The 12,660-nt window shown below is 46.6% G+C and overlaps 1 protein-coding gene across 1 annotated transcript in view; it reads left to right on the top strand.

Annotated features, from left to right (window-relative positions):
- Positions 1-12,660, top strand: part of LOC131282772 (trafficking kinesin-binding protein milt) — a 78,004-nt gene that overhangs the window by 47,365 nt on the left and 17,979 nt on the right. The window lies entirely within an intron of this gene.

The raw sequence follows: 12,660 nt of genomic DNA, 5'->3' as shown, positions 1-12,660 counted from the left end.
CTGGGACTTCCGATGTGTCCTTGAGAAAGCTTCCCTTCTCCGATTGAGGGCACGGTTCGGACAGAACTTATGCCTCCCTCCCAACGTCAATCAATCGATAATTAATAATGAACCCTATTTCTTTCGAACCCTGATGTTATTCTGTTTGTTTTGCAATCAATTTAATTATTTGGCGCAGTTTTGCTCGTTCGCGTTGACAACAGCGAAAAATGTTTCGAAACCCCATAATTAATGCACCGCAAACGCTAATGTGGCGGGGCATGCATTTGCCATTTTTATTTCCTTCGCATACACCAACGTTTTGACGTAACGACACGTGATTTCACTTTCGATCTGTATTATGCTCACCTCTCACCGGTTCAATTCCCTGATTGAACGGTTTTTGGGATTAATTCGCCCTGGCCTTAGACTGGCCACCACCGTAAACCAAGCTCCGAGGGCCGGAGGAGAAGGAAGATTTATTAGACTCTACTACTCCCCGCCGATGAAGTAATCATCATCCGTCCACTCATCGAACAAAACGGCAGGGAAATGGAGTGATGAGTATCTTCTTCGGCCAGGTCCGAATAACAAATGGCAAACCGATTGACCCGTGGCCAAAATTGTGTTCAGCCCCCAGTCAGAGGGGGCCCCCGTTTGGCTGCTGGATAATAATGTGGCTAATTAATGTGACCGTTTGGCACACTTCCTCCCCTGGGCGGAAAATGGTCGTGTATGCAAAACTATTACGCCTCACGCCCTGGGAAAAAGCGGCGGAGAAGCCACAAATAAAAGCAAAACTTTGCATCAATCTGAACGAATCAGATTAGGCAATTGTGTGTTGTGAGGCCAGGTTGGTTTTCATGTCTTGCTCGGAAATCGCAAATGTTACCCACCATGGATTGACCGGAACCGTCGGCCGAGCGGACGCGAAGCTGCCGATTGGCGGCGACAACGTGTTGCAATAAAGTGCAAAGCGAACGGTTCGCTAAAATTATCGACCATTGATGATTATGACATCGTAAAACAGCACTTCTGGCGATATGCACAAAAAGGCAGGCAGCCGAAGGAAAATGGAAATGTTTTTTCTTTGTGTTGTGTGGCTTCGGAAAGTAGTTAAACACCGTTGTCCACCAGTCAGCATCTAATTTAATCGATTTTTACTACTTGCCTCCCTCACGGGGTGTAATCAGCTCGAAATCAAGCCGATAGTGCTGGCGATTCGCAACATTCGATACAGAAAAAGAGCTCAATTAGACGCCGATCGTAAAGAGCCAGTCAGTCGGGGTATCCCAGTTGCCGTGGTAATTTTCCTGCCTCGGGAAACAGGTGACACATTGGCGGCATAAACATCATGGCTTGGGGTTGGGGCTTTTTCTTTTCCTTTCCACTGGCACCAACAATTACGGGGTAGAAATTCGGCGGCAACAAATTGAATGATCGATTTCGATTGGTCATTTTGAACCGATCAACTGTTGTGTTGTCCCGAATGCTGCCGTTGGACTGATCGCGTCGAGAAAGTGATGTTAATTTGTTTGTTCACGTGAAGGAAAACAAAGTGGCCAGTTTTATTTGCTTCACTTTCGAATATTACACATACACACACGGTAGGTGATAGTGGTTTCGGTTGGAAACACGAAAAATATCAAATAGGCAACGCGAGGGAGAATTTTGGCTTCCGCAAAGGAAAACCCGTTCGAAACGGTAGCTAAGCTTGAGATTTAAAGGTGACAACCTTTCAAATGCCGCTGAAATGCACAACTCATTGCGATTGCAAAATTTATTATTGAATTCAAATGTGCTGATAAGGCAATAAATAACTGAGCGAGAGCTGCGTCCAAAAATGGTGCTGTAAAGCCCGAATCAAAGCCTAAACATATTCATCCATCTATTAAACCTTGCGCGCGCGCGCTAAGGCTTGTCACTTGAAATTTATTGCGTTTTCTTTTGGCGGCGGGTGGAAGTTACCCCAAGTCCGTAGATCGGCGCTACTGCGTGTCACCCCTTTGGACTACTGCTGCTTCTTTATCGTGATCTTTGCTGCCGTTTTCTGAGTTTTTTTTTCTACATTTCCCGCTTGGTGTTTCGAGAGGAAATTTGACAAACAGCACAATGGTCCTCCGGTTTTTACGTTCGTGCTGGCCTTTTCTGCGTCCCCTCTCATCATCGTTTGGGGAGGAAAATAATTACTTTCTCTCACAATTTTCCGTGGATTAAGTTACCGTTTTCCCTCCCCTCCCAGTTTGGTCGAAGCTTCTGCTTAGGTTTGTGCAGAAGAAAAGTGCTTCCGACAGGAGAAGCATGACTCGCGGAAACTAGTCACTCGCGGCGTAGAATGTGACAGTTGGGATTATCATAAGCTCGCTTATCACATTTCTCTGTTTTGCGTCATAAGTAATAAAATGTTAATATTTGCATTTTCTTGACTCAAGAGTTACCTATCAAAACGCCGAGGCCCGTTTATTAATATTTACAAGTGGAAGCAACATAAAACAGCAAGTGATAAAGTCTTCCCGATAAAAGAAAGGTACCGAAAATTTCATTTGATGAACGCACAGCTTACACTTATTATAATAGGTGAATGCTAAATTGGACGAGATATGCTATCTGACGGCCAACATAGATTGGACTCGGCAGAAGCGAATTTTCCAGCTCTCTCTTCATTAATTATTTATTCGCGTTAAGGAACCTTTTTGGCCAACCTTTGCCATTAAAAAGAACGGATTTTACATAAACAAAATTAGTAATGGAAATAAGAAAGGTAACTGGAACAAGGGAGAAAGAATGAATGAAAAGGTTTTTACTATAAACTTTTCCATTTCCAAAATGAGAAAATGAAACAAATGAAGAGTGATCGATGGACAAAAGGGCACAACATTAAATTTATCATGGAAAATCACTCAGGATCACACTCCTTCTGGTACTGTGTCCTATCTGGGAACTTTCACCAAACTTATCCTTTCACCGACTTCCATCAACCGATGAGACATTGTCATTACCCAAAGCGACAGATAAAGCTGATGATTGGCGTATCTGTTTTGCTCACCGGACAATGACTCAATTTGGGTTGGACAAAGAAGAACAGCTTCTGCATTTTACAAATAAATACATTACATTTCCGAATGTCTGTGGATTTTTCCGACTGGCAACACTGGTGGCTGCAGTTTGCGTTTGCCGGCTTCAGACTGACCACAACTCTCTTTCTCTCTGTTGTATGAAGAGCTTTTATTGTTTACTTCGCTTGTTTTGCTCGCTGGTTTTGGCGTCTTGCGTTTGTAAAGACGCTGTTGGCTGCAGTTTTAACATTCTTTCCCATCCAATCGCTCTCTCTCCTGCGATGCGAATGCAGTTTTAATGCTTCCACAAAAATCATGCTGGAGCATGTTAATCCTCTCCCTTCTCTTCGAACACGCACTGCAGACTCACTCTCACTGTTTTGGGGGGAATGTTGGTGAATGGTTTTTCTTCAGCGGAGGCTTTTCTCTCCGGTGCAATGCTCTGTTATGTTTACGGGCCAACCCGTGGGCTCCCCGGCTCTCCAACATGATGCGGTCCAAATGCAGAAGAAGTGGAGCCCGGGAAGCTTTGCTGGCGCCACCGGCTTCTCAGTTCGCTTGCATCAGCCCAACGCGACGCACAACAACGACGATCGGGTGGCGGGTGAAAATTGGTGTTCGTTTTTCGAGCTGTGGACGATTATGTTTTGATGCTGAAGATCATTGGTTTTCGTCGCAACACTTTCGTGTGATGTGCAGTTTTTTTGTGAGAGTGGTATTTGGTGAACCAATTAAAACAATCACTAAGATTGTTAAGATACAATATCGAAGAGAAGAACCTTACGATCTAAAACTGTTTTAAAAGATTGTGTTTGTTTTAAAGTGGCTTAAAAGAAAGGTAGCATTGGTTGTCTACAATCAAAGTGAAATAACCAAACTGCTAAAGAGAGTGCAAGAAGTCGACCTTCTTGCTCAATCACGTTCAGTGTTGTTCTTGTTCTGTCTGTACATCATATTAAACCTTTTTGCAAATGTCGTACAGCCCGCAAAAGTGAGTGTGTGTGACGCCTTGTATCATTTTGCATCAAGAGTCGAAACGTGTGACGTTCTAATGCCACGATGAGCCTGAGCAAAATGGAGGAAGTGAGCCTGGCGCTGGGTGGAAGCACCCGGGTGTTCCAGGCCATCAGCAACATGGATTACTTCATAACCAGTTGAGTACCGGCGGGCGCCAATTTGTCATTTGTTGTCGGAGTAGTCGATAAGTCTGCACTAACAAAAATCCCGCTCCCTCGAGACTTAATTCAAGCCACTCGAGCGTTTATGGCTAACAAAGAAATATTCCTTGTGTCACGTCGTGAATAATATTTGCACAAGAAATCACGAAGGAGAACAGGATACAAACAGGATTAATATTGGGAAAAGCTATGTGTCTTTTAGAGGGATTGAAAAAAAAATATCGCCGTGTTGACATCAATAGTTTATCATCGTCAACTCTAATTCATGTAGACTATTGACTGTCGCATCTATTAAAAATGAATGGATCTGTTGTTCACTAACCTCGCAGCATATAAGGCTCGTTTGCTCGTTCTCTTACATAAATCGCTAAAATTACAGGCACCTACCACCTAAAGCTTTTCACGATGGCGAAAGTCATTAATCTTCCTTAAGCATGTGCTTGAAAAATGGTTCACTCGGTGAAGATGAAACCGTCTGAACCGTATCTTACCTTTCCCCCACTTGTGCCGTAAACCACAACACGATCGTTTTCATTTAACATATAATGGTTGCAATGGTTGGCACAAAGACAATTTGTGGAATGATGCCTCGTTGAAAGTGTGATCTGTGTTGAAGCGTTTGCACTAATTACGTGATAATTGAGCGCCAACCGTCACGATTTTGATCTCGGTATGGATTTTTGCTTTTTTACTTCAGTGCATGACAAATGATTCAATCGTTGAACATGGAAAGGCCCACATCAAAGATCATTCCATCGATGATACCGTTGTCTATCTCGTCATCTTGAACAGTCGTTTCCTAACCTTATGGCATCATGGATATATGTATTATTTATGTTTCCTTTTGTTGATTTTGGCAGTCGTTCCGTTTCGGTTTTGTGTCGTATTTTCCACTTCTTTACGTTTGTTTGCTTCATTTTCGTACCTTTTTTCTCCATTCGTTGATCGTTAGTTTTCTGTTCACAGTCGAATTGAGTAAATCTCCTGCAGATAACATAGGTGTGATGCAAAGGCGATAAGATCTTTCGCTTTTCAAAGCGCTTGCGGATTCCAGGAATGTTTTCCGCGCAAAGAAAGCAGCTTCATCGCAACGCGTCTCCCAAAAAGTCACAGACCCCCTCGCTTTGATTGTTGATGCGTGTGAGAATTAAATACCATCCATCTCTCCCTCAAGCAGCCCATCGTCCCCACCCCGCGTCCTCCGTCGTGATAAGAAGAAGGAATTGATATTGAGTAATTAGAGGCGCGCGCGCGAAATTGTACGCCGATTCCAAGATCCGACGGGCACGCATCGTACGCAGCTTCACACACGTGTCCGTATGCAAATGTTCGATCAAATCTGCCAACAATGTGCTAGTGATCTCACGAAGAAAGGGAGACGGAGAGAGAGAGAGCTTCGGAAGCGCGTCTGATGACGAAACGATGAAGTGCTGTTATCGGTTGTTCGGTGGGGAAAACGAAGGAGGAAAAGCTGTTGATATGATTATGGTGCCTGCCTCCTGCTGTGGGGTGAGGCGTCGGGCCTCCGCCCCAAACTCCTACGCCTTCGTCGACCGTGCGCGGGTGGTCGTTTTCCAAGTGCCTTCGGTGGAAAAGCGATAGTTTGGTGGAGGGAAAATTGACGCGCCAAAATCAACAAGCATAATGGGATTTGATAAGCATGTGCGAAACGATGAAGTCTGCAAATGGCAAGTGAATTGAAGGCTGGAGTAATTTAAGACTAGACAGTAAAAGGTGTACGAAAGAAAACAAGGAGATTTTCCCCGTGCTGCGATGGAAGAGGAGGACGTGTCTTCGCTCTGCGGGAAAAATGCATCCCACACGGGATTTGAGGATGAATTAGAAAAGTCCTCCTCCACGCCGTCCGACTTCGAAGTGTTCGACTACGAGGACATCCGGGAGGGTCCGGAGCTCGAATCGGGAGCAAATGGTGGCCAAAGGAGGCCCGAGCGGTCATCTTACCATCGCCGGTTCGGGACGTTGAGCAGCGACGAGGAGGCGGATGCGTGCGGAACTCCGCTGAACCTCGAGCTGGCGCAACTGCTCACGCAAGGCATCGTGACGAAGGCGAAGGCCAACTTTGGCATCTCGAAGAACATCGAAACGCTCGAGCGGAGTACGATCGAGCTCGAGCGCGAACTGCTCGCCACGTCTTCCGCGGAACCGGAGCAAGAATCCGCTCCGGATGGTCGACGAACGAGCTACAACTCCTCGTCGTACAAGAGGGATCCGGATCTATTTCTCCGCCGGTCGGACGACATCCTTCCGGGGTCCGGACAGTCAGCCCACGACGATGAGGAGGTGGATGTCGATTTCGTGCGGTTGAAAAACGAACAGCTTCAGCGGAGCAGAGAACAGGGTGAGGCGGATCCGATGGGTCAATTTTTCGAAGACGACGAGCTGGTGTTCGAAACGCAAACGCCGACGGGTGGCGGCGGCGGGTCGGCGGGCCACGGTGGGGGTGCCTTTTTCCGCTACCAGGAACCGACCACGTCCTACCATTCGGCTTACGGTGGCTTCGACAGCGAGCGGATGATTTTCGAAGGTATTTGTGCCGCGCACGCTCAAGAACGGCCATTTTGAAAATAGTTCATGCTGTGTGCAGTGCTTTATCAGAAACATTCAGCTTTTTTCATTTTACCTAGGAAAAGTAGGATTTGTTTTCCTTGAAAAAGAGAAACCCGAAAATTATCGGACTTACTTCTTGATTGCGAATTTTATTTTTAGTTTTGCGCTTTATTTTACACAAGCAAAATCGATATAATTTCTGCTTCTTTATTCGCACGCTTCACACCAAAAGTAGAACACAAATGTCGATTTGACCGTACTAAGCCCTCGAGGAAAAAACGTGCGAAGTACCTTTTTCATTAATTTTCCCATGTCAATTACTATATTTCAAATTCCCGTACACAGCGTCGGAAGATCGATCATATTTTGCTCTTGACCGCCTTTTACTATTCGTCCGTTCATCCGATTAGCGATGACCCATTTGGCTCGGCATCATCTTGGCGTACGGAGAAAAATCGATTGCAGCCACCCCTCCCCGCTCCCAGGTTTTCCCGGGACGGGACAATATTTTACCACCACCTTCGAACGATGGGCATCGAATTGATCGATTCCAGCCGTCAATTCATTGCCATGATCACTCGATCAAGCGGGTGACGGCTTCGTTCGTTCGATCGATCGATCGATCCATTGATGATGATGAAGATGATTCGTGAAAAATTTCCACCCGGGTGGCAACAACCCCCACAGAGCGGGAACGAGCTGAACCGAATGGCCTACGGTGGTCTTATCTTCGTCATACTCCGACGGAACTTGTCCAAATCGAGGTTAAAGGGCTAAACAGGGACGTTTCAATCGTCAATACCGTACCGTCATGTTGTAGAAGCTTGAGGAAACGTTGATTGAAACAAAATAATCTTGTCCCGGGTGTCTAACGGCCCTTTTCTCTTCCCTTCATAGATTTCTCGTGAGATGCGCCGTTGCGTTTTGATAGATTATCCACAATGTATCGGAAGAGGGAGGAGAGGGTTCGCTAGCGCAGCATCCGAAGCGGGATCAATGTTTACTGCCCGCTGGAAAACCGGTACACCGACCGCGTGTTCAAAGAAATGGCCAGCTCCGTTTATCGACGTGTGTCGATTTTGATGGTCGGAGGGGAAACAGGAGTTTCGCAAAACCCGCTTCGGGATGTGCAAAATTTATGGGACGATGTCTCTCCTCCACCAAAGCAAGAAAGATGCATTTTGAGCGAAGGGTGAAAGCAGAAGGCACTTTAGAAAAATATGTTTTCCCTCCCCACCTGTTAGTGGAGAACATAGTACCAACGGGATCCAACGGTTTACGCTTTCAATGAACATATCAAATGACATGCGGCCCGCGGGAAACCCGTTTCGACGAGTGCACCGAAGAAAAATTAGCAACCAGCGTTTTTGCGACTTTCCAAACATTGGTCCGGGTTTTCCACGCTATCTGTTTGTTGACATCTTTTCGACAGCCGCCTGTATGCAAATTAAAAGACGAAACACACGCAACACGATGAAACAAAATGTTTTCGTGGCGATTAAAACAGAAGACTTCAACACCCGACCAAGCGACGAACGCTCCGTTCGAAAATGTCTCCGCTAAAGCTGAGGGTCAATTGCTGTGGAAATCAAGGAGACATGGGTGGGGGGACAAGAGGGCACGACTCTGGTGTGGCTCTTCTCTCACTCTCTCTCTCCAGCAATGCCTACAGGTGTGCAACCTAGAAACCTGCATTTCCGAAACCAGGTCGACCCGCCAGGCGAAGGTGCGGGCAATGGCTATCAAGAACTAAACAAACTTGCCCCCAGATGACGACGACGATTGGTGTTCCTCCTGGCGCCTTTCCGCCTCGTGTCGTGGCATTTGGCCGCCATCACCCTCGGGGAGGGTGATTCGTAGATTCATTTTCATCCTCTATAATTCCATCAAATAACTCTCGGGGTTGCTGGAAGGGAGGAAGGAAGTGTGTTGTGGTGCATCTTTCGCACCAATATGCTAACGCTGCCACTGTCGGTGTTGCTGCCGTGGTTTTTCCGTTATCTTTCCCCGGCGGCGATACTTTGCGCGGTCAGAGAGTTGGTTTCCTTTCGCCCGGCGTTGATGTGCAGCATTGCCTGAGGAAAGGTGGAAAGGGAAGTGCCGCTGGAAACGCGCGGTGTGCAGGCATGAGAGAAACATAATTGCAAACCATGCCCTTTCGAAACAGATACCAATTGAATAGTCTGTTTGGTTAGTAAACACTAGTAAAGGTATCGAAGAGTTGATTCTCTGTATTTAAACTAGAAACAAATTATCCAAACCGTTCCGTAAAAATCTTCACTTTAATTATATGTTTAGAATCAAAAACAAGGTAATTACAACCCGTCTCAATAATTGCCCGCAAATGCATTCCATCTGTCCTTTCCATTTTTTACTCTTCGCCTCCGTCTTTTGCTTCTATGCTAGCGAAACAAATAAGCTATCAGCTTCAACCACGTTCGTATTAAGCTCCTCTCGGTTTAAGCTCCAACACCGATGATCCGCTGATCACGCTGGCGCCAAGTTATGCGCTGCCAGCAGTGAAAAGTTAAGTAATTATCTCCGCTAACTGGCGACAGTGTTTACTTTTATTTTTATCTGAGATTAGCATAATTGTATGTTATTTGTTTTCGTCGTACCACCTCCCCACGAGGGAGGCATGGCTAATAAATACTCGCTAACGATTCAATTATTCCGACCGTTGGTGGCGTGAGGATGAAGAAAGAGGTGCATTTGGTTTCTCCTTCCCTTACTGATCGAACATGTACGGAATTAAATGTCTTTTCCTTGCGCGCTTGTGTCAGCATCCGGTGGCCACGGTGGTTTTTCGGTTGCCAGCGGCAAAAAGGTCGTGATTAACCAACGTGGAGGTTTCTCGGTGCGATTGAATTAATTCCCGGTCAGCGTTTGACAACATTGTTAGCTTACACACGGTGCAAAACATGTTCATGCTGCATGTTTGCATCCTGCGTGAGAGTTTCCCTTCGGGAAGAGGTGGAAAACTCTCTCCCACCGACGGGCAGAATCGTGTCCCGGTAAAGTAAGTGGCGACTTGGTGTGCGATTTGTGTTTTCGATTCGATTCGACTTCCTGCTAAGCTCGGGCGAGCAGGCGGCTAATCAAGCCGTTTTAAAAGCTGGAGGGAATCCGGGAAAAAAGTCAAACGTCCAGCGGAACGCGGAAGTGCGTAGGCGTTAAAGCGAAGCAGCGCTCGTTTGACGATGAACTTTTCCCATAAATTTTCTCCTCCCGTTCATGGGAACAGATTCAAGTCTGCCGCCCCCCACATGACATTAGTTGAGACACGAGATCTGCATAAAATCTGACTCCTCTCCGACCACCACCTCCCTAATGGCTTTCTTTCCCCTTGGAGGAGAGCACACAATGGTCAGTTTGATTTGCATTTGGTATGTGTTTTTTTGTGTGTTAGATTTCGCCCTCTCATGTTTGCCTCTCCGCGGGGCCCGGTAGTAATGTGCTTTTTCGCTGCTAAAGCGCGAAATAAATTGTCGAACAATGTTGTACAACAGCAAAGCATATTTTTCCATACCGGCTTACCGGAGGCTTAAATATGTTACTACTCGCATTTCTGCCCGCGCTCTATTGGCAGGCTCGTGTGAACAGAAGAAAACAAACAAGGGAAGGTAAAGAAAAGAAACATAATAATGCAACCTCCGGCACCTTCTCGTGATCGCGAAATTTTATTTGTACTTGATCGCGCCACCCGTTTTCTTTTTGGACCATGGGGAGGAGAAGGGAAGAGCAAAGAAGGGAAGTAATGCTGTGTATGCACAGCTGATGTTATAACTTTATTTTTCATCCCCGAGTCGAGTCGAGGAGCGAGTCGTCGCGTATGGGAAAAGTGGTCCAATTTCCCTACGATCGAAGCGAAGTGATGCTGCCATAAACAATGCGCAATGTGTAAACGTGTGGACAGCTTCTTGGCATGCGTGGGTGGGTGTGGGGGGTGTACGGTGTCGATTTACGCCAAGGGGAGTAACAGGGCATTTCATGGAAGTGGAGTGCTTTTGAGAAAATGTCTTAATCATTCCGCATTGTGTGAACTTTCCTGGATTCCAACGCCTTTTATACGAGTTTTTCTCCATTAAACCTTATCGAAACAGTTTGAAAAGACACTAACAGACAATAGTTTTGAGGTGATAAGCTGTTTAATCCACGCGCTAAGTTGTTATTTAACACGACCGATAATGAAACTCGTAGCAATCAATAGCAACTTGTTACAAAATCTTCCTCATTGTGTTGCTGGAAGGAAATGTCTTCGGAAATGAAATTTTTGGGGGGCGCTGTCCGCCTCTTTTACTTCTCACTCACCCCCGCCCGAAAAGGGCTTTTACTTTCTTCCACCACGCCGTTATCGCTGGGCGGCCTGGGTTTCGATTTTCCGATTTCCGTTCCGGAATGTGTCCCATTCATATTTTCCAATTTCCGCCCAAGCAAGAAACCCCTCCCGCACACGGGGGGCGCACACTTTTACTTCGGATTGCAATTATGGGCTGGGCCGGGGAAAAGCCCCCATCGTCGTCGGTGGGCGCGAGCGCGTTCTGGTCATCCAGCGAAGAAGTGTACTTTCCCATTCGTTCCGCGACGAAACTTTCGCTGCCTCGATGTGGTTTAACGTTGGTTCCGGAACACCAAAGCGGGAAACACACGTTCCGGAAAGAACGCCTCCGGAAAATAAGCGTCGTCGGTTGGAAAAAATGACCCCACGGTCAAAAGTGGGAACGATACTCTTACTTTGCACCGCGTGTCATATCGACGACGCCTTTTCGTTCGTGATTAGGTTCACTTTCGCCCGACGACGAACCTCCCCCTTGGGTGGGGTGGGAATCGAATTGTGGTGTAAAATATGTTTATCACTATGTTTTCCTCCCCCTAATCGTTGCGCGACGGGCACGTTTTTCTTCGCGACACACCATTATCAACCCTCCGCCGTCGGATCGAGCGATCACGAACTGCGTTTGTTTGTCGTCGGCAAGCGACGAACCCCCCCGCGCGGTTTTCGGGACGACCTTTTGCTTTGGCTGAAAAGCTTGGCCTCTGCAGGTTGCAACCATTGCTACGCCTTTGAACCGCAAAATCTCGCTCACGCCGACGTGCTGGTATGAAGATAAAATCGGAAAAATTCACCATTCCCCGTTCGGTTGTGTCCCTTGAGTACGTGACCCGTCGATTAGGGTTTGGCAAACCCGGCTGGAAGGAGGGCTTTTATGCTGGAACACGACGCCTCGCCGGTTGCGGCCTACCTTGATTGCAAATATATTCTCATTGCGTAAAATATTTACCACATTCCCACGGAGACTTTGGCTTGGCGGTTGGTTTGGTTTGGGAACTCCGCCTTCGTCCGGGTTGTGGTGGGTTGTCCATCGGGTTTTTCGGACCGAACTAGTGTTTTATTGCAAGCGGAAGTGGTGAGCGCCAAAGGAAATCGAATGGGATCACCCTTCATCGGTGTTTTACTTACACTTGTTTCTTGTTTTCAACGTGCTTTTACCTTTCCTCCCTGGAAGAGGTTGATCTTTTTCGGGCTTGGACGTAGATTTTCTCAGCTTGTTTTCACCCCAAACTAAAACCACACGCTACATTACTTTTGCGCTGCTGCGTTGCTCCAATTATTGTTGTGCATGTGGTACTCTTTGTTTCTTGGCGTTAAAAACTTTTGCTCCCCGTTGTTGTTTTTTGGTTTTTGCAACACCTTCTCTCTAATGTTTAATGGTTTTTTGCGCGACTCGTGTGAAAAGGAAATTGAACATTATTTTTAAGTGGCCAGACGGCGTCGTCACCACGTCGACGTTTCATTTGTTGGCCTCTGGAGCATGTTTATGGTCGGGCGTTCTCAAACGCATGACGTAAATCAACGTGCCTTGCGAAAAGTTTTCTCT

Source organism: Anopheles ziemanni, chromosome 2, assembly GCF_943734765.1.
Source record: "Anopheles ziemanni chromosome 2, idAnoZiCoDA_A2_x.2, whole genome shotgun sequence".
Lineage (NCBI taxonomy): Eukaryota > Metazoa > Arthropoda > Insecta > Diptera > Culicidae > Anopheles > Anopheles ziemanni.
The sequence above is the reverse complement of the archived record's forward strand: the minus strand, read 5'-3'. Positions and strand labels throughout refer to the sequence as shown.